The sequence below is a fragment of the Oncorhynchus gorbuscha genome, unplaced genomic scaffold (genome assembly GCF_021184085.1).
Source record: "Oncorhynchus gorbuscha isolate QuinsamMale2020 ecotype Even-year unplaced genomic scaffold, OgorEven_v1.0 Un_scaffold_1037, whole genome shotgun sequence".
In the NCBI taxonomy this organism is placed as follows: domain Eukaryota; kingdom Metazoa; phylum Chordata; class Actinopteri; order Salmoniformes; family Salmonidae; genus Oncorhynchus; species Oncorhynchus gorbuscha.
Window position 1 is genome coordinate 67,822 of NW_025745943.1, and position 26,179 is coordinate 94,000.

The window sequence follows — 26,179 nt, forward strand, 5'->3', positions numbered from 1 at the left end:
CAGTACCAAGAGACCAGAGGTCTGATACTATACAATACTAACCCTACAGTACCAAGAGGTCCGATACTATACAATACTAACCCTACAGTACCAAGAGGTCCGATACTATACAATACTAACCCTACAGTACCAAGAGGTCCGATACTATACAATACTAACCCTACAGTACCAAGAGGTCTGATACTATACAATACTAACCCTACAGTACCAAGAGACCAGAGGTCCGATACTATACAATACTAACCCTACAGTACCAAGAGACCAGAGGTCCGATACTATACAATACTAACCCTACAGTACCAAGAGGTCCGATACTATACAATACTAACCCTACAGTACCAAGAGACCAGAGGTCCGATACTATACAATACTAACCCTACAGTACCAAGAGACCAGAGGTCCGATACTATACAATACTAACCCTACAGTACCAAGAGGTCCGATACTATACAATACTAACCCTACAGTACCAAGAGGTCCGATACTATACAATACTAACCCTACAGTACCAAGAGGTCCGTTACTATACAATACTAACCCTGCAGTACCAAGAGGTCTGATACTATACAATACTAACCCTACAGTACCAAGAGGTCTGATACTATACAATACTAACCCTACAGTACCAAGAGGTCCGATACTATACAATACTAACCCTACAGTACCAAGAGGTCTGATACTATACAATACTAACCCTACAGTACCAAGAGACCAGAGGTCCGTTACTATACAATACTAACCCTACAGTACCAAGAGGTCCGATACTATACAATACTAACCCTACAGTACCAAGAGGTCTGATACTATACAATACTAACCCTACAGTACCAAGAGGTCCGATACTATACAATACTAACCCTACAGTACCAAGAGACCAGAGGTCCGTTACTATACAATACTAACCCTACAGTACCAAGAGACCAGAGGTCCGATACTATACAATACTAACCCTACAGTACCAAGAGGTCTGATACTATACAATACTAACCCTACAGTACCAAGAGACCAGAGGTCCGTTACTATACAATACTAACCCTACAGTACCAAGAGACCAGAGGTCCGTTACTATACAATACTAACCCTACAGTACCAAGAGGTCTGATACTATACAATACTAACCCTACAGTACCAAGAGGTCTGATACTATACAATACTAACCCTACAGTACCAAGAGACCAGAGGTCCGATACTATACAATACTAACCCTACAGTACCAAGAGACCAGAGGTCCGATACTATACAATACTAACCCTACAGTACCAAGAGGTCCGATACTATACAATACTAACCCTACAGTACCAAGAGGTCCGATACTATACAATACTAACCCTACAGTACCAAGAGGTCCGTTACTATACAATACTAACCCTGCAGTACCAAGAGGTCTGATACTATACAATACTAACCCTACAGTACCAAGAGGTCTGATACTATACAATACTAACCCTACAGTACCAAGAGGTCCGATACTATACAATACTAACCCTACAGTACCAAGAGGTCTGATACTATACAATACTAACCCTACAGTACCAAGAGACCAGAGGTCCGTTACTATACAATACTAACCCTACAGTACCAAGAGGTCCGATACTATACAATACTAACCCTACAGTACCAAGAGGTCTGATACTATACAATACTAACCCTACAGTACCAAGAGGTCCGATACTATACAATACTAACCCTACAGTACCAAGAGACCAGAGGTCCGTTACTATACAATACTAACCCTACAGTACCAAGAGACCAGAGGTCCGATACTATACAATACTAACCCTACAGTACCAAGAGGTCTGATACTATACAATACTAACCCTACAGTACCAAGAGACCAGAGGTCCGTTACTATACAATACTAACCCTACAGTACCAAGAGGTCCGATACTATACAATACTAACCCTACAGTACCAAGAGGTCTGATACTATACAATACTAACCCTACAGTACCAAGAGGTCTGATACTATACAATACTAACCCTACAGTACCAAGAGACCAGAGGTCCGATACTATACAATACTAACCCTACAGTACCAAGAGACCAGAGGTCCGATACTATACAATACTAACCCTACAGTACCAAGAGACCAGAGGTCCGATACTATACAATACTAACCCTACAGTACCAAGAGGTCTGATACTATACAATACTAACCCTACAGTACCAAGAGGTCCGATACTATACAATACTAACCCTACAGTACCAAGAGGTCCGATACTATACAATACTAACCCTACAGTACCAAGAGCCCAGAGGTCCGATACTATACAATACTAACCCTACAGTACCAAGAGGTCTGATACTATACAATACTAACCCTACAGTACCAAGAGGTCTGATACTATACAATACTAACCCTACAGTACCAAGAGACCAGAGGTCCGATACTATACAATACTAACCCTACAGTACCAAGAGGTCTGATACTATACAATACTAACCCTACAGTACCAAGAGGTCTGATACTATACAATACTAACCCTACAGTACCAAGAGACCAGAGGTCTGATACTATACAATACTAACCCTACAGTACCAAGAGGTCTGATACTATACAATACTAACCCTACAGTACCAAGAGACAAGAGGTCCGATACTATACAATACTAACCCTACAGTACCAAGAGGTCTGATACTATACAATACTAACCCTACAGTACCAAGAGACCAGAGGTCTGATACTATACAATACTAACCCTACAGTACCAAGAGGTCTGATACTATACAATACTAACCCTACAGTACCAAGAGGTCCGATACTATACAATACTAACCCTACAGTACCAAGAGACCAGAGGTCCGATACTATACAATACTAACCCTACAGTACCAAGAGACCAGAGGTCCGTTACTATACAATACTAACCCTACAGTACCAAGAGGTCCGATACTATACAATACTAACCCTACAGTACCAAGAGGTCTGATACTATACAATACTAACCCTACAGTACCAAGAGGTCCGATACTATACAATACTAACCCTACAGTACCAAGAGGTCTGATACTATACAATACTAACCCTACAGTACCAAGAGGTCCGATACTATACAATACTAACCCTACAGTACCAAGAGGTCTGATACTATACAATACTAACCCTACAGTACCAAGAGGTCTGATACTATACAATACTAACCCTACAGTACCAAGAGGTCCGATACTATACAATACTAACCCTACAGTACCAAGAGACCAGAGGTCTGATACTATACAATACTAACCCTACAGTACCAAGAGGTCTGATACTATACAATACTAACCCTACAGTACCAAGAGACCAGAGGTCCGATACTATACAATACTAACCCTACAGTACCAAGAGGTCCGATACTATACAATACTAACCCTACAGTACCAAGAGGTCTGATACTATACAATACTAACCCTACAGTACCAAGAGACCAGAGGTCCGTTACTATACAATACTAACCCTACAGTACCAAGAGACCAGAGGTCCGTTACTATACAATACTAACCCTACAGTACCAATAGGTCCGATACTATACAATACTAACCCTACAGTACCAAGAGGTCTGATACTATACAATACTAACCCTACAGTACCAAGAGACCAGAGGTCCGATACTATACAATACTAACCCTACAGTACCAAGAGGTCTGATACTATACAATACTAACCCTACAGTACCAAGAGGTCTGATACTATACAATACTAACCCTACAGTACCAAGAGGTCCGATACTATACAATACTAACCCTACAGTACCAAGAGGTCCGATACTATACAATACTAACCCTACAGTACCAAGAGGTCTGATACTATACAATACTAACCCTACAGTACCAAGAGACCAGAGGTCCGATACTATACAATACTAACCCTACAGTACCAAGAGGTCCGATACTATACAATACTAACCCTACAGTACCAAGAGGTCTGATACTATACAATACTAACCCTACAGTACCAAGAGACCAGAGGTCCGTTACTATACAATACTAACCCTACAGTACCAAGAGACCAGAGGTCCGTTACTATACAATACTAACCCTACAGTACCAATAGGTCCGATACTATACAATACTAACCCTACAGTACCAAGAGGTCTGATACTATACAATACTAACCCTACAGTACCAAGAGACCAGAGGTCCGATACTATACAATACTAACCCTACAGTACCAAGAGGTCTGATACTATACAATACTAACCCTACAGTACCAAGAGGTCTGATACTATACAATACTAACCCTACAGTACCAAGAGGTCCGATACTATACAATACTAACCCTACAGTACCAAGAGGTCCGATACTATACAATACTAACCCTACAGTACCAAGAGGTCTGATACTATACAATACTAACCCTACAGTACCAAGAGACCAGAGGTCTGATACTATACAATACTAACCCTACAGTACCAAGAGACCAGAGGTCCGATACTATACAATACTAACCCTACAGTACCAAGAGGTCTGATACTATACAATACTAACCCTACAGTACCAAGAGACCAGAGGTCCGATACTATACAATACTAACCCTACAGCACCAAGAGGTCCGATACTATACAATACTAACCCTACAGTACCAAGAGGTCTGATACTATACAATACTAACCCTACAGTACCAAGAGGTCTGATACTATACAATACTAACCCTACAGTACCAAGAGGTCCGTTACTATACAATACTAACCCTACAGTACCAAGAGACCAGAGGTCCGATACTATACAATACTAACCCTACAGTACCAAGAGGTCTGATACTATACAATACTAACCCTACAGTACCAAGAGACCAGAGGTCCGTTACTATACAATACTAACCCTACAGTACCTAGAGACCAGAGGTCCGATACTATACAATACTAACCCTACAGTACCAAGAGGTCCGATACTATACAATACTAACCCTACAGCACCAAGAGGTCTGATACTATACAATACTAACCCTACAGTACCAAGAGACCAGAGGTCCGATACTATACAATACTAACCCTACAGTACCAAGAGACCAGAGGTCTGATACTATACAATACTAACCCTACAGTACCAAGAGACCAGAGGTCTGATACTATACAATACTAACCCTACAGTACCAAGAGGTCCGATACTATACAATACTAACCCTACAGTACCAAGAGGTCCGATACTATACAATACTAACCCTACAGTACCAAGAGACCAGAGGTCCGATACTATACAATACTAACCCTACAGTACCAAGAGGTCCGATACTATACAATACTAACCCTACAGTACCAAGAGGTCCGATACTATACAATACTAACCCTACAGTACCAAGAGACCAGAGGTCCGTTACTATACAATACTAACCCTACAGTACCAAGAGGTCCGATACTATACAATACTAACCCTACAGTACCAAGAGGTCTGATACTATACAATACTAACCCTACAGTATCAAGAGGTCTGATACTATACAATACTAACCCTACAGTACCAAGAGGTCCGATACTATACAATACTAACCCTACAGTACCAAGAGGTCTGATACTATACAATACTAACCCTACAGTACCAAGAGGTCTGATACTATACAATACTAACCCTACAGTACCAAGAGGTCTGATACTATACAATACTAACCCTACAGTACCAAGAGGTCTGATACTATACAATACTAACCCTACAGTACCAAGAGGTCTGATACTATACAATACTAACCCTACAGTACCAAGAGACCAGAGGTCCGATACTATACAATACTAACCCTACAGTACCAAGAGGTCTGATACTATACAATACTAACCCTACAGTATCAAGAGGTCTGATACTATACAATACTAACCCTACAGTACCAAGAGGTCCGATACTATACAATACTAACCCTACAGTACCAAGAGACCAGAGGTCTGATACTATACAATACTAACCCTACAGTACCAAGAGACCAGAGGTCCGATACTATACAATACTAACCCTACAGTACCAAGAGGTCTGATACTATACAATACTAACCCTACAGTACCAAGAGGTCCGATACTATACAATACTAACCCTACAGTACCAAGAGACCAGAGGTCCGATACTATACAATACTAACCCTACAGTACCAAGAGGTCCGATACTATACAATACTAACCCTACAGTACCAAGAGGTCCGATACTATACAATACTAACCCTACAGTACCAAGAGGTCCGTTACTATACAATACTAACCCTACAGTACCAAGAGACCAGAGGTCCGTTACTATACAATACTAACCCTACAGTACCAAGAGGTCTGATACTATACAATACTAACCCTACAGTACCAAGAGGTCCGATACTATACAATACTAACCCTACAGTACCAAGAGACCAGAGGTCTGATACTATACAATACTAACCCTACAGTACCAAGAGGTCTGATACTATACAATACTAACCCTACAGTACCAAGAGGTCCGATACTATACAATACTAACCCTACAGTACCAAGAGGTCCGTTACTATACAATACTAACCCTACAGTACCAAGAGACCAGAGGTCCGTTACTATACAATACTAACCCTGCAGTACCAAGAGGTCTGATACTATACAATACTAACCCTACAGTACCAAGAGACCAGAGGTCCGTTACTATACAATACTAACCCTACAGTACCAAGAGACCAGAGGTCCGTTACTATACAATACTAACCCTACAGTACCAAGAGACCAGAGGTCCGTTACTATACAATACTAACCCTACAGTACCAAGAGACCAGAGGTCCGTTACTATACAATACTAACCCTACAGTACCAAGAGACCAGAGGTCTGATACTATACAATACTAACCCTACAGTACCAAGAGACCAGAGGTCTGATACTATACAATACTAACCCTACAGTACCAAGAGGTCTGATACTATACAATACTAACCCTACAGTACCAAGAGACCAGAGGTCTGATACTATACAATACTAACCCTACAGCACCAAGAGACCAGAGGTCCGTTACTATACAATACTAACCCTACAGTACCAAGAGACAAGAGGTCTGATACTATACAATACTAACCCTACAGTACCAAGAGGTCTGATACTATACAATACTAACCCTACAGCACCAAGAGGTCCGATACTATACAATACTAACCCTACAGTACCAAGAGGTCTGATACTATACAATACTAACCCTACAGTACCAAGAGGTCCGATACTATACAATACTAACCCTACAGTACCAAGAGGTCCGATACTATACAATACTAACCCTACAGTACCAAGAGACCAGAGGTCTGATACTATACAATACTAACCCTACAGTACCAAGAGACCAGAGGTCCGATACTATACAATACTAACCCTACAGTACCAAGAGGTCTGATACTATACAATACTAACCCTACAGTACCAAGAGACCAGAGGTCTGATACTATACAATACTAACCCTACAGTACCAAGAGGTCCGATACTATACAATACTAACCCTACAGTACCAAGAGACCAGAGGTCCGATACTATACAATACTAACCCTACAGTGCCAAGAGACCAGAGGTCTGATACTATACAATACTAACCCTACAGTACCAAGAGACCAGAGGTCCGATACTATACAATACTAACCCTACAGTACCAAGAGGTCTGATACTATACAATACTAACCCTACAGTACCAAGAGACCAGAGGTCCGATACTATACAATACTAACCCTACAGTACCAAGAGACCAGAGGTCCGATACTATACAATACTAACCCTACAGTACCAAGAGACCAGAGGTCCGATACTATACAATACTAACCCTACAGTACCAAGAGGTCTGATACTATACAATACTAACCCTACAGTACCAAGAGACCAGAGGTCCGATACTATACAATACTAACCCTACAGTACCAAGAGGTCCGATACTATACAATACTAACCCTACAGTACCAAGAGACCAGAGGTCCGATACTATACAATACTAACCCTACAGTACCAAGAGACCAGAGGTCCGATACTATACAATACTAACCCTACAGTACCAAGAGGTCTGATACTATACAATACTAACCCTACAGCACCAAGAGGTCTGATACTATACAATACTAACCCTACAGTACCAAGAGACCAGAGGTCTGATACTATACAATACTAACCCTACAGTACCAAGAGGTCTGATACTATACAATACTAACCCTACAGTACCAAGAGGTCCGATACTATACAATACTAACCCTACAGCACCAAGAGGTCCGATACTATACAATACTAACCCTACAGTACCAAGAGACCAGAGGTCTGATACTATACAATACTAACCCTACAGTACCAAGAGACCAGAGGTCTGATACTATACAATACTAACCCTACAGTACCAAGAGACCAGAGGTCCGATACTATACAATACTAACCCTACAGTACCAAGAGGTCTGATACTATACAATACTAACCCTACAGTACCAAGAGACCAGAGGTCCGATACTATACAATACTAACCCTACAGTACCAAGAGGTCTGATACTATACAATACTAACCCTACAGTACCAAGAGGTCCGATACTATACAATACTAACCCTACAGTACCAAGAGACCAGAGGTCTGATACTATACAATACTAACCCTACAGCACCAAGAGGTCCGATACTATACAATACTAACCCTACAGTACCAAGAGGTCTGATACTATACAATACTAACCCTACAGTACCAAGAGGTCCGATACTATACAATACTAACCCTACAGTACCAAGAGGTCCGATACTATACAATACTAACCCTACAGTACCAAGAGGTCCGATACTATACAATACTAACCCTACAGTACCAAGAGACCAGAGGTCTGATACTATACAATACTAACCCTACAGTACCAAGAGACCAGAGGTCTGATACTATACAATACTAACCCTACAGTACCAAGAGGTCTGATACTATACAATACTAACCCTACAGTACTAAGAGGTCTGATACTATACAATACTAACCCTACAGTACCAAGAGACCAGAGGTCTGATACTATACAATACTAACCCTACAGTACCAAGAGACCAGAGGTCCGATACTATACAATACTAACCCTACAGTACCAAGAGACCAGAGGTCTGATACTATACAATACTAACCCTACAGTACCAAGAGGTCCGATACTATACAATACTAACCCTACAGTACCAAGAGACCAGAGGTCTGATACTATACAATACTAACCCTACAGTACCAAGAGGTCTGATACTATACAATACTAACCCTACAGTACCAAGAGGTCCGATACTATACAATACTAACCCTACAGTACCAAGAGGTCTGATACTATACAATACTAACCCTACAGCACCAAGAGGTCTGATACTATACAATACTAACCCTACAGTACCAAGAGGTCCGATACTATACAATACTAACCCTACAGTACCAAGAGGTCTGATACTATACAATACTAACCCTACAGTACCTAGAGACCAGAGGTCTGATACTATACAATACTAACCCTACAGTACCAAGAGACCAGAGGTCCGATACTATACAATACTAACCCTACAGTACCAAGAGACCAGAGGTCTGATACTATACAATACTAACCCTACAGTACCAAGAGGTCTGATACTATACAATACTAACCCTACAGTACCAAGAGACCAGAGGTCCGATACTATACAATACTAACCCTACAGTACCAAGAGACCAGAGGTCTGATACTATACAATACTAACCCTACAGTACCAAGAGGTCTGATACTATACAATACTAACCCTACAGTACCAAGAGGTCTGATACTATACAATACTAACCCTACAGTACCAAGAGACCAGAGGTCCGATACTATACAATACTAACCCTACAGTACCAAGAGGTCTGATACTATACAATACTAACCCTACAGTACCAAGAGACCAGAGGTCTGATACTATACAATACTAACCCTACAGTACCAAGAGGTCTGATACTATACAATACTAACCCTACAGTACCAAGAGGTCCGATACTATACAATACTAACCCTACAGTACCAAGAGACCAGAGGTCTGATACTATACAATACTAACCTAACATTGGAGCTCTGAGGTTCCGGAACATTGGAGCTCTGAGGTTCCGGGAACATTGGAGCTCTGAGGTTCCGGAACATTGGAGCTCTGAGGTTCCGGAACATTGGAGCTCTGAGGTTCCGGAACATTGGAGCTCTGAGGTTCCGGAACATTGGAGCTCTGAGGTTCCGGAACATTGGAGCTCTGAGGTTCCGGAACATTGGAGCTCTGAGGTTCCGGGAACATTGGAGCTCTGAGGTTCCGGGAACATTGGAGCTCTGAGGTTCCGGGAACATTGGAGCTCTGAGGTTCCGGGAACATTGGAACTCTGAGGTTCTGGAACATTGGAATTCTGAGGTTCCGGAACATACTTTCAAGAAAAAAGTATTTTTAGTTTGACCTGATCACAGAGTTGGGGGAAGAGTGCTCTAGTTTGCTCCGGCTCAAATTAAGCACTGATCTAATCTATGTCCTTCCCCCTCTCTCTCTGTCCTCCTCCTATCTCTCCTCCTCCTCCTCCCTAATCTCCTCCTCTCTACCAGGTCATCACTAAAATGGCGGGGATGGAGGAGGATAATCTGATGTTCTCCTCCAGAGAGGAGCAGTATCAGCTTCTCCAGAAGGTTCTGGCTGCTACAGACCTCGACGCAGAGGAGGAAGTGGTCATCGGAGAGAATGGACGGCCAATGGTATGTATACACACCTCTTATCAATCAATCAATCAATCAATGAAATGTGGACATCCGTTCTGGTTTGACTTCTGTCTGTCCAGCATGGGAAACGCATCTGGTCTGTCAAGTTCTGAAGTCAGGCATTTAAATCCTTTAAAACCTTATCAACTCTCTTTCCCCTCCAGTTCTATATTCTAACCTCTCTCTCCCCTCTAGTTCTATATTCTAACCTCTCTCTCCCCTCTAGTTCTATATTCTAACCTCTCTCTCTCTCTCTCTCTCTCTCTCTCTCTCTCTCTCTCTCCAGTTCTATATTCTAACCTCTCTCTCTCTAGTTCTATATTCTAACCTCTCTCCTCCAGTTCTATATTCTAACCTCTCTCTCTCTCTCTCTCTCTCTCTCTCTCTCTCTCTCTCTCTCTCTCCAGTTCTATATTATAACCTCTCTCTCCCCTCTAGTTCTATATTCTAACCTCTCTCTCTCCTCCAGTTCTATATTCTAACCTCTCTCTCTCCTCCAGTTCTATATTCTAACCTCTCTCTCTCTCACCTCCAGTTCTATATTATAAACTCTCTCTCCCCTCTAGTTCTATATTCTAACCTCTCTCTCCCCTCTAGTTCTATATTATAACCTCCCTCTCTCCTCCAGTTCTATATTCTAACCTCTCTCCAGTTCTATATTCTAACCTCTCTCTCTCTCACCTCCAGTTCTATATTCTAAACTCTCTCTCCCCTCTAGTTCTATATTCTAACCTCTCTCCCCTCTAGTTCTATATTATAACCTCTCTCTCTCCTCCAGTTCTATATTCTAACCTCTCTCCAGTTCTATATTCTAACTCTCCTCTCTCTCTCTCTCTCTCTCTCCAGTTCTATATTCTAACCTCTCTCTCCAGTTCTATATTCTAACCTCTCTCTCCTCCAGTTCTATATTCTAACCCTCTCTCTCTAACCTCTCTCTCTCCAGTTCTATATTCTAACCTCTCTCTCTCCAGTTCTATATTCTAATCTCTCTCTCCAGTTCTATATTCTAAACTCTCTCTCTCTCTCTCTCTCTCTCTCTCTCTCCAGTTCTATATTCTAACCTCTCTCTCTCCTCCAGTTCTATATTCTAACCTCTCTCTCCAGTTCTATATTATAAACCTCTCTCTCTCTCTCCAGTTCTATATTCTAACCTCTCTCTCCAGTTCTATATTCTAACCTCTCTCTCTCTCTCTCTAGTTCTATATTATAACCTCTCTCTCTCCTCCAGTTCTATATTCTAACCTCTCTCTCTCTCTCTCCAGTTCTATATTCTAACCTCTCTCTCTCTCTCCAGTTCTATATTCTAACCTCTCTCTCTCCTCCAGTTCTATATTCTAACCTCTCTCTCTCCAGTTCTATATTCTAACCTCTCTCTCTCCCCAGTTCTATATTCTAACCTCTCTCTCTCCCCAGTTCTATATTCTAACCTCTCTCTCTCTCCCCAGTTCTATATTCTAACCTCTCTCTCTCTCCCCCAGTTCTATATTCTAAACTCTCTCTCTCCCCAGTTCTATATTCTAACCTCTCTCTCTCTCTCCAGTTCTATATTCTAAACTCTCTCTCTCCCCAGTTCTATATTCTAAACTCTCTCTCTCCCCAGTTCTATATTCTAACCTCTCTCTCTCTCCAGTTCTATATTCTAACCTCTCTCTCTCCAGTTCTATATTCTAATCTCTCTCTCTCTCTCTCTCCAGTTCTATATTCTAACCTCTCTCTCTCTCCAGTTCTATATTCTAACCTCTCTCTCCAGTTCTATATTCTAAACTCTCTCTCTCTCTACAGTTCTATATTCTAACCCCTCTCTCTCCAGTTCTATATTCTAATCTCTCTCTCTCTCTCTCTCCAGTTCTATATTCTAACCTCTCTCTCCAGTTCTATATTCTAACCTCTCTCTCTCTCCTCCAGTTCTATATTCTAAACTCTCTCTCCAGTTCTATATTCTAAACTCTCTCTCCAGTTCTATATTCTAAACTCTCTCTCTCCTCCAGTTCTATATTCTAACCTCTCTCTCCAGTTCTATATTCTAACCTCTCTCTCCAGTTCTATATTCTAAACTCTCTCTCCAGTTCTATATTCTAAACTATCTCTCTCTCTCACTCTCCACTCCAGTTCTATATTCTAAACTCTCTCTCTCTCTCTCTCTCTCTCTCTCTCTCTCTCTCTCTCTCTCTCTCTCTCTCTCTCTCTCTCTCTCTCTCTCTCTCTCCAGTTCTATATTCTAACCTCTCTCTCCAGTTCTATATTCTAACCTCTCTCTCCCCCTCCAGTTCTATATTCTACCCTCTCTCTCTCCTCCAGTTCTATATTCTAACCTCTCTCTCCAGTTCTATATTGTAATCTCTCTCTCTCCTCCAGTTCTATAATCTAACCTCTCTCTCTCTCTCTCTCCAGTTCTATATTCTAACCTCTCTCTCTCCTCCAGTTCTATAATCTAACCTCTCTCCCCCCTCCAGTTCTATATTCTAACCTCTCTCTCTCTCTCCAGTTCTATATTCTAACCTCTCTCTCTCCAGTTCTATATTCTAACCTCTCTCCCCCCTCCAGTTCTATATTCTAACCTCTCTCTCTCCAGTTCTATATTCTAACCTCTCTCTCTCCTCCAGTTCTATATTCTAACCTCTCTCTCCCCCTCCAGTTCTATATTATAACCTCTCTCTCTCTCCAGTTCTATAATCTAATCTCTCTCTCTCTCCAGTTCTATAATCTAACCTCTCTCTCTCTCCCCTCCAGTTCTATAATCTAACCTCTCTCTCCTCCAGTTCTATAATCTAACCTCTCTCCCCCTCCAGTTCTATATTCTAACTCTCTCTCTCTCTCCAGTTCTATATTATAACCTCTCTCTCTCTCTCTCTCTCTCTCTCTCTCTCTCTCTCTCTCTCTCTCTCTCTCTCTCCTCCAGTTCTATATTCTAACTCTCTCTCTCTCTCTCTCTCTCTCTCTCTCTCTCTCTCTCTCTCTCTCTCTCTCTCTCCAGTTCTATATTCTAAACTCTCTCTCTCCTCCAGTTCTATATTCTAAACTCTCTCTCTCCTCCAGTTCTATATTCTAAACTCTCTCTCTCTCCAGTTCTATATTCTAACCTCTCTCTCTCCAGTTCTATATTCTAACCTCTCTCTCTCTCTCTCCAGTTCTATATTCTAACCTCTCTCTCTCTCTCTCCTCCAGTTCTATATTCTAAACTCTCTCTCCCCCTCCAGTTCTATATTCTAACCTCTCTCTCTCTCTCTCTCTCTCTCTCTCTCTCCAGTTCTATATTCTAACCTCTCTCTCTCCAGTTCTATATTCTAACCTCTCTCTCTCTCCAGTTCTATATTCTAACCTCTCTCTCTCTCTACAGTTCTATATTCTAACCTCTCTCTCTCTCTCTCTCTCTCTCTCTCTCTCTCTCTCTCTCTCTCTCTCTCTCTCTCTCTCCCCCTCCAGTTCTATATTCTAACCTCTCTCTCTCTCTCTCTCTCCAGTTCTATATTCTAACCTCTCTCTCTCTCTCTCTCTCCAGTTCTATATTCTAACCTCTCTCTCTCCACTTCTATATTCTAACTCTCTCTCCAGTTCTATATTCTAACCTCTCTCCAGTTCTATATTCTAACCTCTCTCTCCAGTTCTATATTCTAACCTCTCTCTCCAGTTCTATATTCTAACCTCTCTCTCCAGTTCTATATTCTAACCTCTCTCTCCAGTTCTATATTCTAACCTCTCTCTCCAGTTCTATATTCTAACCTCTCTCTCCAGTTCTATATTCTAACCTCTCTCTCTCTCTCCAGTTCTATATTCTAACCTCTCTCTCTCTCTCCAGCTCTATATTCTAACCTCTCTCTCTCTCTCCAGTTCTATATTCTAACCTCTCTCTCTCTCCCCAGTTCTATATTCTAACCTCTCTCTCTCCAGTTCTATATTCTAACCTCTCTCTCCAGTTCTATATTCTAACCTCTCTCTCTCTCTCCAGTTCTATATTCTAACCTCTCTCTCTCCAGTTCTATATTCTAACCTCTCTCTCTCCAGTTCTATATTCTAACCTCTCTCTCTCTCTCCAGTTCTATATTCTAACCTCTCTCTCTCTCCAGTTCTATATTCTAACCTCTCTCTCTCCAGTTCTATATTCTAACCTCTCTCTCTCTCTCTCTCCAGTTCTATATTCTAACCTCTCTCTCCAGTTCTATATTCTAACCTCTCTCTCTCTCTCCTCCAGTTCTATATTCTAACCTCTCTCTCTCTCTCCAGTTCTATATTCTAACCTCTCTCTCTCCAGTTCTATATTCTAACCTCTCTCTCTCTCTCCAGTTCTATATTCTAACCTCTCTCTCTCTCTCCAGCTCTATATTCTAACCTCTCTCTCTCTCTCCAGTTCTATATTCTAACCTCTCTCTCTCTCCAGTTCTATATTCTAACCTCTCTCTCTCCAGTTCTATATTCTAACCTCTCTCTCTCTCTCCAGTTCTATATTCGAACCCCTCTCTCTCCAGTTCTATATTCTAATCTCTCTCTCTCTCTCCTCCAGTTCTATATTCTAACCTCTCTCTCTCTCTCCTCCAGTTCTATATTATAACCTCTCTCTCTCTCCAGTTCTATATTATAACCTCTCTCTCTCTCTCCAGTTCTATATTCTAACCTCTCTCTCTCTCTCCAGTTCTATATTCTAACCTCTCTCTCTCTCTCCAGTTCTATATTCTAACCTCTCTCTCTCTCTCCAGCTCTATATTCTAACCTCTCTCTCTCTCTCTCTCTCTCTCTCTCTCTCTCTCTCTCTCTCTCCAGTTCTATATTCTAACCTCTCTCTCTCTAGTTCTATATTCTAACCTCTCTCCTCCAGTTCTATATTCTAACCTCTCTCTCTCTCTCTCTCTCTCTCTCTCTCTCTCTCTCTCCAGTTCTATATTATAACCTCTCTCTCCCCTCTAGTTCTATATTCTAACCTCTCTCTCTCCTCCAGTTCTATATTCTAACCTCTCTCTCTCCTCCAGTTCTATATTCTAACCTCTCTCTCTCTCACCTCCAGTTCTATATTCTAAACTCTCTCTCCCCTCTAGTTCTATATTCTAACCTCTCTCTCCCCTCTAGTTCTATATTATAACCTCCCTCTCTCCTCCAGTTCTATATTCTAACCTCTCTCCAGTTCTATATTCTAACCTCTCTCTCTCTCACCTCCAGTTCTATATTCTAAACTCTCTCTCCCCTCTAGTTCTATATTCTAACCTCTCTCTCCCCTCTAGTTCTATATTATAACCTCTCTCTCTCCTCCAGTTCTATATTCTAACCTCTCTCCAGTTCTATATTCTAACCTCTCTCTCTCTCTCTCTCTCTCTCTCTCCAGTTCTATATTCTAACCTCTCTCTCCAGTTCTATATTCTAACCTCTCTCTCTCCTCCAGTTCTATATTCTAACCTCTCTCTCTCTAACCTCTCTCTCTCCAGTTCTATATTCTAACCTCTCTCTCTCCAGTTCTATATTCTAATCTCTCTCTCCAGTTCTATATTCTAAACTCTCTCTCTCTCTCTCTCTCTCTCTCTCTCTCCAGTTCTATATTCTAACCTCTCTCTCTCCTCCAGTTCTATATTCTAACCTCTCTCTCCAGTTCTATATTATAAACCTCTCTCTCTCTCTCCAGTTCTATATTCTAACCTCTCTCTCCAGTTCTATATTCTAACCTCTCTCTCTCTCTCTCTAGTTCTATATTATAACCTCTCTCTCCTCCAGTTCTATATTCTAACCTCTCTCTCTCTCTCTCCAGTTCTATATTCTAACCTCTCTCTCTCTCCAGTTCTATATTCTAACCTCTCTCTCTCCTCCAGTTCTATATTCTAACCTCTCTCTCTCCAGTTCTATATTCTAACCTCTCTCTCTCTCCCCAGTTCTATATTCTAACCTCTCTCTCTCTCCCCCAGTTCTATATTCTAACCTCTCTCTCTCTCCCCAGTTCTATATTCTAACCTCTCTCTCTCTCCCCCAGTTCTATATTCTAAACTCTCTCTCTCTCCCCAGTTCTATATTCTAACCTCTCTCTCTCTCTCCAGTTCTATATTCTAAACTCTCTCTCTCTCCCCAGTTCTATATTCTAAACTCTCTCTCTCTCCCCAGTTCTATATTCTAACCTCTCTCTCTCTCCAGTTCTATATTCTAACCTCTCTCTCTCCAGTTCTATATTCTAATCTCTCTCTCTCTCTCTCTCCAGTTCTATATTCTAACCTCTCTCTCTCTCCAGTTCTATATTCTAACCTCTCTCTCCAGTTCTATATTCTAAACTCTCTCTCTCTCTACAGTTCTATATTCTAACCCCTCTCTCTCCAGTTCTATATTCTAATCTCTCTCTCTCTCTCTCTCTCCAGTTCTATATTCTAACCTCTCTCTCCAGTTCTATATTCTAACCTCTCTCTCTCTCCTCCAGTTCTATATTCTAAACTCTCTCTCCAGTTCTATATTCTAAACTCTCTCTCCAGTTCTATATTCTAAACTCTCTCTCTCCTCCAGTTCTATATTCTAACTCTCTCTCTCCAGTTCTATATTCTAACCTCTCTCTCCAGTTCTATATTCTAAACTCTCTCTCCAGTTCTATATTCTAAACTATCTCTCTCTCTCACTCTCCACTCCAGTTCTATATTCTAAACTCTCTCTCTCTCTCTCTCTCTCTCTCTCTCTCTCTCTCTCTCTCTCTCTTCTATATTCTCTCTCTCTCTCTCTCTCTCTCTCTCCAGTTCTATATTCTAACCTCTCTCTCCAGTTCTATATTCTAACCTCTCTCCCCTCCAGTTCTATATTCTACCCTCTCTCTCTCCTCCAGTTCTATATTCTAACCTCTCTCTCCAGTTCTATATTGTAATCTCTCTCTCTCCTCCAGTTCTATAATCTAACCTCTCTCTCTCTCTCCAGTTCTATATTCTAACCTCTCTCTCTCCTCCAGTTCTATAATCTAACCTCTCTCCCCCCTCCAGTTCTATATTCTAACCTCTCTCTCTCTCTCCAGTTCTATATTCTAACCTCTCTCTCTCCAGTTCTATATTCTAACCTCTCTCCCCCCTCCAGTTCTATATTCTAACCTCTCTCTCTCCAGTTCTATATTCTAACCTCTCTCTCTCCTCCAGTTCTATATTCTAACCTCTCTCTCCCCCTCCAGTTCTATATTATAACCTCTCTCTCTCTCCAGTTCTATAATCTAATCTCTCTCTCTCCAGTTCTATAATCTAACTCTCTCTCTCTCCCCTCCAGTTCTATAATCTAACTCTCTCTCTCCTCCAGTTCTATAATCTAACCTCTCTCCCCCTCCAGTTCTATATTCTAACTCTCTCTCTCTCTCCAGTTCTATATTATAACCTCTCTCTCTCTCTCTCTCTCTCTCTCTCTCTCTCTCTCTCTCTCTCAGTTCTATATTCTCTCTCTCTCTCTCCTCCAGTTCTATATTCTAACCTCTCTCTCTCTCTCTCTCTCTCTCTCTCTATATCTCTCTCTCTCTCTCTCTCCAGTTCTATATTCTAAACTCTCTCTCCTCCAGTTCTATATTCTAAACTCTCTCTCTCCTCCAGTTCTATATTCTAAACTCTCTCTCTCTCCAGTTCTATATTCTAACCTCTCTCTCTCCAGTTCTATATTCTAACCTCTCTCTCTCTCTCTCCAGTTCTATATTCTAACCTCTCTCTCTCTCTCTCCTCCAGTTCTATATTCTAAACTCTCTCTCCCCCTCCAGTTCTATATTCTAACCTCTCTCTCTCTCTCTCTCTCTCTCTCTCTCTCTCCAGTTCTATATTCTAACCTCTCTCTCTCCAGTTCTATATTCTAACCTCTCTCTCTCTCCAGTTCTATATTCTAACTCTCTCTCTCTCCAGTTCTATATTCTAACCTCTCTCTCTCTCTCTCTATTCTCTCTCTCTCTCTCCAGTTCTCTCTCTCTCTCTCTCTCCCTCCAGTTCTATATTCTAACCTCTCTCTCTCTCTCTCTCCAGTTCTATATTCTAACCTCTCTCTCTCTCTCTCTCTCCAGTTCTATATTCTAACCTCTCTCTCTCTCCACTTCTATATTCTAACCTCTCTCTCCAGTTCTATATTCTAACCTCTCTCTCCAGTTCTATATTCTAACCTCTCTCTCCAGTTCTATATTCTAACCTCTCTCTCCAGTTCTATATTCTAACCTCTCTCTCCAGTTCTATATTCTAACCTCTCTCTCCAGTTCTATATTCTAACCTCTCTCTCCAGTTCTATATTCTAACCTCTCTCTCCAGTTCTATATTCTAACCTCTCTCTCTCTCTCCAGTTCTATATTCTAACCTCTCTCTCTCTCTCCAGCTCTATATTCTAACCTCTCTCTCTCTCTCCAGTTCTATATTCTAACCTCTCTCTCTCTCCCCAGTTCTATATTCTAACCTCTCTCTCTCCAGTTCTATATTCTAACCTCTCTCTCTCCAGTTCTATATTCTAACCTCTCTCTCTCTCTCCAGTTCTATATTCTAACCTCTCTCTCTCCAGTTCTATATTCTAACCTCTCTCTCTCCCCAGTTCTATATTCTAACCTCTCTCTCTCTCTCTCCAGTTCTATATTCTAACCTCTCTCTCTCTCTCCAGTTCTATATTCTAACCTCTCTCTCTCCAGTTCTATATTCTAACCTCTCTCTCTCTCTCTCTCCAGTTCTATATTCTAACCTCTCTCTCTCCAGTTCTATATTCTAACCTCTCTCTCTCTCCTCCAGTTCTATATTCTAACCTCTCTCTCTCTCTCCAGTTCTATATTCTAACCTCTCTCTCTCCAGTTCTATATTCTAACCTCTCTCTCTCTCTCCAGTTCTATATTCTAACCTCTCTCTCTCTCTCCAGCTCTATATTCTAACCTCTCTCTCTCTCTCCAGTTCTATATTCTAACCTCTCTCTCTCTCCAGTTCTATATTCTAACCTCTCTCTCTCCAGTTCTATATTCTAACCTCTCTCTCTCTCTCCAGTTCTATATTCGAACCCCTCTCTCTCCAGTTCTATATTCTAATCTCTCTCTCTCTCTCCTCCAGTTCTATATTCTAACCTCTCTCTCTCTCTCCTCCAGTTCTATATTATAACCTCTCTCTCTCTCTCCAGTTCTATATTATAACCTCTCTCTCTCTCTCCAGTTCTATATTCTAACCTCTCTCTCTCTCTCCAGTTCTATATTCTAACCTCTCTCTCTCTCTCCAGTTCTATATTCTAACCTCTCTCTCTCTCTCCAGCTCTATATTCTAACCTCTCTCTCTCTCCAGTTCTATATTCTAACCTCTCTCTCCAGTTCTATATTCTAACCTCTCTCTCTCCAGTTCTATATTCTAACCTCTCTCTCTCTCTCCAGTTCTATATTCTAACCTCTCTCTCTCTCTCCAGTTCTATATTCTAACCTCTCTCTCTCTCTCTCTCCTCCAGTTCTATATTCTAACCTCTCTCTCTCCTCCAGTTCTATATTCTAACCTCTCTCTCTCTCCCCAGTTCTATATTATAACCTCTCTCTCTCTCCTCCAGTTCTATATTCTAACCTCTCTCTCTCTAGTTCTATATTCTAACCTCTCTCTCTCTCTCCAGTTCTATATTCTAACCTCTCTCTCTCCAGTTCTATATTCTAACCTCTCTCTCTCTCTCCAGTTCTATATTCTAACCTCTCTCTCTCCAGTTCTATATTCTAACCTCTCTCTCTCCAGTTCTATATTCTAACCTCTCTCTCTCCAGTTCTATATTCTAACCTCTCTCTCTCTCTCTCCTCCAGTTCTATATTCTAACCTCTCTCTCTCTCTCCAGTTCTATATTCTAACCTCTCTCTCTCTCTCCAGTTCTATATTATAACCTCTCTCTCTCTCTCCAGTTCTATATTCTAACCTCTCTCTCTCTCTCCCCAGTTCTATATTCTAACCTCTCTCTCTCTCTCCAGTTCCAACGGAGGCCAGGTACCATGAGCTCCATGTCTGGGGCTGATGATTCTGTCTACATGGAGTATCGCTCTAGAGGCAGCCGGGCCCACCTGGGTAACAACATCCACCCGCTCTTCAAGCGCTTCAGGAAGGGCCCGTAGGTCTCTGCTCTAATCTGCTGCACTACATAGGGAATAAGGTGTTACTGTGGGATGCTGCCGGGGTGTTGTGGAAGGGATTCCTAGACTCGGGTCAGGCGAGAGGTAACCGCTATAGACCCTGGTAGGACGAACATGTTCCCTGTGTGTTTCAGAGAGAACCCAGTTCTGCATCACCTCAGTTCTGGGGGTTTTATTTCTTCAGAGAGGGATACTAAATGTGGTCTTTTATTTTTCTCATATTTCATTCATGTGTTTTTGTTTTTTGTCTTGACATTGTTTCCATGAAATGCGTTTGAAATAAAAACAGGAATTTTTGGGATTCGTTTGTATATTTTTTTATTGTTTGCAGAATCAGTTTCTCAACCAAGTGTGATCCAAACGCTGTCACGCCCCTACCCCTACCCTACCCTCTACCCTACCCTCTACCCTACCCTCTACCCTACCCTCTACCCTACCCTCTACCCTACCCTACCCTCTACCCTACCCTACCCTCTACCCTACCCTCTACCCTCTACCCTACCCCCTACCCTCCCCTCTACCCTACCCTCTACCCTACCCTCTACCCTACCCCCTACCCTCCCCTCTACCCTACCCTCTACCCTCTACCCTACCCTCCCCTTTACCCTACCCTCTACCCTAACATCCCCTCTACCCTACCCTCTACTCTCCCCCTACCCTCTACCCTACCCCCCGTACCCTACCCTCTACCCTCCCTCTACCCTCCCTCTGTCCTACCCTCCCTCTACCCTCCCTCTACCCTCTACCCTACCCCCCCTACCCTACCCTCTACCCTACCCTCTACCCTACCCTCTACCCTACCCTACCCTCTACTCTCCCTCTAACCTCTACCCTACCCTCCCCTTTACCCTACCCTCTACCCTAACATCCCCTCTACCCTACCCTCTACTCTCCCCCTACCCTCTACCCTACCCCCCGTACCCTACCCTCTACTCTCCCTCTACCCTCCCTCTGTCCTACCCTCCCTCTACCCTCCCTCTACCCCCTCCCTCTACCCTCCCCTCCCTCTACCCTCCCCCTCCCTCTCCCCTCCCTCTACCCTCCGCTCTCCCTCCCCCTCCCTATACCCTCCGCTCCCTCTACCCTCCCCCTCCCTATACCCTCCCCCTCCCTTTACCCTCCCCCTCCCTCTACCCTCCCCCTCCCCTCCCTCTACCCTGCAGCAGGCACAGACATCGTCCTCAGGACACCCAGTTAAAAACCTGGATCCTACCATGAACCCCTCCCTCTACCCTCCCCCTCCCTCTACCATCCCCTCCCTGCAGCAGGCACAGACATCATCCTCAGGATACCCAGTTAAAAACCTGGATCCTACCATGAACCCCTCCCTCTCCCCTCCCTCTACCCTCCCTCCCTCTCCCCTCCCTCTACCCTCCGCTCTCCCTCCCCCTCCCTATACCCTCCCCTCCCTCTACCCTCCCCCTCCCTATACCCTCCCCTCCCTCTACCCTCCCCCTCCCCTCCCTCTACCCTGCAGCAGGCACAGACATCGTCCTCAGGACACCCAGTTAAAAACCTGGATCCTACCATGAACCCCTCCCTCTCCCCTCCCTCTACCCTCCCCTCCCTCTACCCTCCCTCTCCCCTCCCTCTACCCTCCGCTCTCCCTCCCCCTCCCTATACCCTCCCTCCCTCTACCCTCCCCCTCCCTATACCCTCCCCTCCCTCTACCCTCCCTCTACCCCCCCTCCCTCCCTCTACCCTGCAGCAGGCACAGACATCGTCCTCTAGAAACACCCAGGTAAAAACCTGGATCCTACCATGAACCCCTCCCTCTACCCTCCCTCTACCCTCCCCTCCCTGCAGCAGGCACAGACATCATCCTCAGGATACCCAGTTAAAAACCTGGATCCTACCATGAACCCCTCCCTCTACCCTCCCTCTCCCTCCCCCTCCCTATACCCTCCCCTCCCTCTACCCTCCCCCTCCCTATACCCTCCCCTCCCTCTACCCTCCCTCTACCCTCCCCCTCCCCTCCCTCTTCCCTGCAGCAGGCACAGACATCATCCTCAGGACACCCAGTTAAAAACCTGGATCCTACCATGAACCCCTCCCTCTACCCTCCCTCTTCCCTGCAGCAGGCACAGACATCGTCCTCAGGACACCCAGTTAAAAACCTGGATCCTACCATGAACCCCTCCCCTCCCTCTACACTCCCCTCCCCTCCCTCTACCCTGCAGCAGGCACAGACATCGTCCTCAGGACACCCAGTTAAAAACCTGGATCCTACCATGAAACCCTCCCTCTACCCTCCCCTCCCTCCAGCAGGCACAGACATCATCCTCAGGACACCCAGTTAAAAACCTGGATCCTACCATGAACCCCTCCCTCTCCCCTCCCTCTTCCCTGCAGCAGGCACAGACATCATCCTCAGGACACCCAGTTAAAAACCTGGATCCTACCATGATCCCAAATTGGATTGCAAAAAAATAATTCAATCCAGATCAGTGTTTATTTGAGCTAATGACTTTATCCGGATCCCACATTAGCTGTTACCATAGCAACAGCAACATGTGCTCTTCCTCGGGTCAAACTAGGATGTAATGAAAACCCCCAGAGGATTTGGGGAAAGTTCAAAGAGTTTGTATCGACTCTAATCCTGTTTGAATCCGAGATTAAACTGGAGAGATCCGCTGTGGACAGGATTCAACAGGTGGAAAACAGGAGAGTGGGATTCTCTTCCCCCAACAATAAAACAGAATGAAAACAGGAGACTGGGATTCTCTTCCCCCAACAATAAAACAGAATGAAAACAGGAGAGTGGGATTCTCTTCCCCCAACAATAAAACAGAATGAAAACAGGAGACTGGGATTCTCTTCCCCCAACAATAAAACAGAATGAAAACAGGAGACTGGGATTCTCTTCCCCCAACAATAAAACAGAATGAAAACAGGAGAGTGGGATTCTCTTCCCCCAACAATAAAACAGAATGAAAACAGGAGACTGGAATTCTCTTCCCCCAACAATAATATAGAATGAAAACAGGAGACTGGGATTCTCTTCCCCCAATACAAAACATCCAAAATAACGAGGATGTTAACGACAAGAATGCAAATATATACAGGTCAGAACCAGAACCTTATTCAATGTCCAGGGTTCTGGAGTGGTTGTATAGACAGGTCAGTACCAGAACCTTATTCAATGTCCAGGGTACTGGAGTGGTTGTATAGACAGGTCAGTACCAGGACCTTATTCAATGTCCAGGGTTCTGGAGTGGCTGTATAGACAGGTCAGTACCAGGACCTTATTCAATGTCCAGGGTTCTGGAGTGGTTGTATAGACAGGTCAGTACCAGAACCTTATTCAATGTCCAGGGTACTGGAGTGGTTGTATATACAGGTCAGTACCAGAACCTTATTCAATGTCCAGGGTCCTGGAGTGGTTGTATAGACAGGTCAGTACCAGAACCTTATTCAATGTCCAGGGTCCTGGAGTGGTTGTATAGACAGGTCAGTACCAGAACCTTATTCAATGTCCAGGGTCCTGGAGTGGTTGTATATACGGGTCAGTACCAGAACCTTATTCAATGTCCAGGGTACTGGAGTGGTTGTATAGACAGGTCAGTACCAGAACCTTATTCAATGTCCAGGGTACTGGAGTGGTTGTATAGACAGGTCAGAACCTTATTCAATGTCCAGGACAACTACTCATTACAAAAGTCTGGACACAGCTACTCATTCAAGGGTTTTTCTTTATTTTTACTATTTTCTACATTGTAGAATAATAGTAAAGACATCAAAACTATAAAATAACACATATGGAATCATGTAGTAACCAAAAAAGTGTTGAAAAAATCCAAATATATTTGAGATTCTTCAAAAACCCCAGCCTTTGCCTTGTTGACAGCTTTGCACACTCTTGGCATTCTCTCAACCAGCTTAATGAGGTAGTCACCTGTCTCTCATGAGGACCATCACAGGAAAAGAAGGCCTAGAGTCACCTGTCTCTCATGAGGACCGCCACAGGAAAAGAAGACCCAGAGTTACCTGTCTGTCATGAGGACCATCACAGGAAAAGAAGGCCCAGAGTTACCTGTCTGTCATGAGGACCATCACAGGAAAAGAAGGCCCAGAGTTACCTGTCTGTCATGAGGACCATCACAGGAAAAGAAGGCCCAGAGTTACCTGTCTGTCATGAGGACCATCACAGGAAAAGAAGGCCCAGAGTTACCTGTCTGTCATGAGGACCATCACAGGAAAAGAAGGCCCAGAGTTACCTGTCTGTCATGAGGACCGCCACAGGAAAAGAAGACCCAGAGTTACCTCTGCTGCAGAGGATACATTCATTGGAGTTCACTGAGATTTCAGCCCAAATTAATGCTTTACTGAGTTCAAGTAACAGACCCATCTCAACATCAACTGCTCAGAGGAGACTGAGAGAATCAGTCCTTCATGGTAGAATTGATGCAAAGAAACCACTACTGAAGGACTCCAATAATAAGAACAGATTTGCTTTGGCAAGAAACACGAGCAATGGACATTAGACCGGTGGAAATCTGTCCTTTGGTTTGATGAGTCCAAATTTGAGAGACGCAGAGTAGGTGAAGGGATGATCTCCACATGTATGGTTCCCACCGTGAAGCATGGAGGAGGAGGTGTGATGTTTTGTGAGACACAGAGTAGGTGAATGGATGATCTCTGCATGTGTGGTTCCCACCGTGAAGCATGGAGGAGGAGGTGTGATGGTGTGTGGTTCCCACCGTGAAGCATGGAGGAGGAGGTGTGATGGTGTGGGGGTGTGTTGATGGTGACACAGTCTGGGATTTATTTAGAAGTCAAAATCAAATCAAATCAAATGTATTTATATAGCCCTTCTTACATTGATATCTCAAAGTGCTGTACAGAAACCCAGCCTAAAACCCCAAACAGCAAGCAATGCAGGTGTAGAAGCACGGTGGCTAGGAAAAACTCCCTAGAAAGGCCAAAACCTAGGAAGAAACCAGGCTATGTGGGGTGGCCAGTCCTCTTCTGGCTGTGCCGGGTGGAGATTATAACAGAACATGGCCAAGACGTTCAAATGTTCATAAATGACATTGCCTAAGTCAATGCACACTTAGCATGGCAACCACAGCAATCTGCAGCGATACGACATCCCATCTGGTTTGTGCTTAGTGGGTCTCTTGTTTATTTTTCAACAGGACAATGACCCAACACACCTCCCGGCTGTGTAAAGGATATTTGACCAAGAAGGAGAGGGATGGAGTGCTGCATCAGATGACCTGGCCTCCACAATAACCCGACCTCAACCCAATTGAGATGGTTTGGGATGAGTTGGACCTCAGAGTGAAGGAAAAGTAGCCAACAAGTGCTCAGCATATGTGGGAACTCCTTCAAGACTGTTGGAAAAGCATTCCAGGTAAAGCATACCATTGCTACTGAGTGGCGCAGCTCCTGGAACTGCATCTCAGTGCAAGAGGTGTCACTACATACAGTCCCTGGTTCGAATCCAGGCTGTATCACATCCGGCTGTGATTGGAAGTCCCATCGGGCGGTGCACAATTGGCCCAGCGTCTGCCCGTCGTGGTAAATAAGAATTTGTTTTTAACTTACT

General features: G+C 43.3%; 1 pseudogene; it reads left to right on the forward strand.

The window, feature by feature from the left end:
• LOC124021073 overlaps positions 1–20,929 on the forward strand; it is a 69,552-nt pseudogene extending 48,623 nt beyond the window's left edge.
• The last annotated feature ends 5,250 nt before the right edge of the window (positions 20,930–26,179 follow it).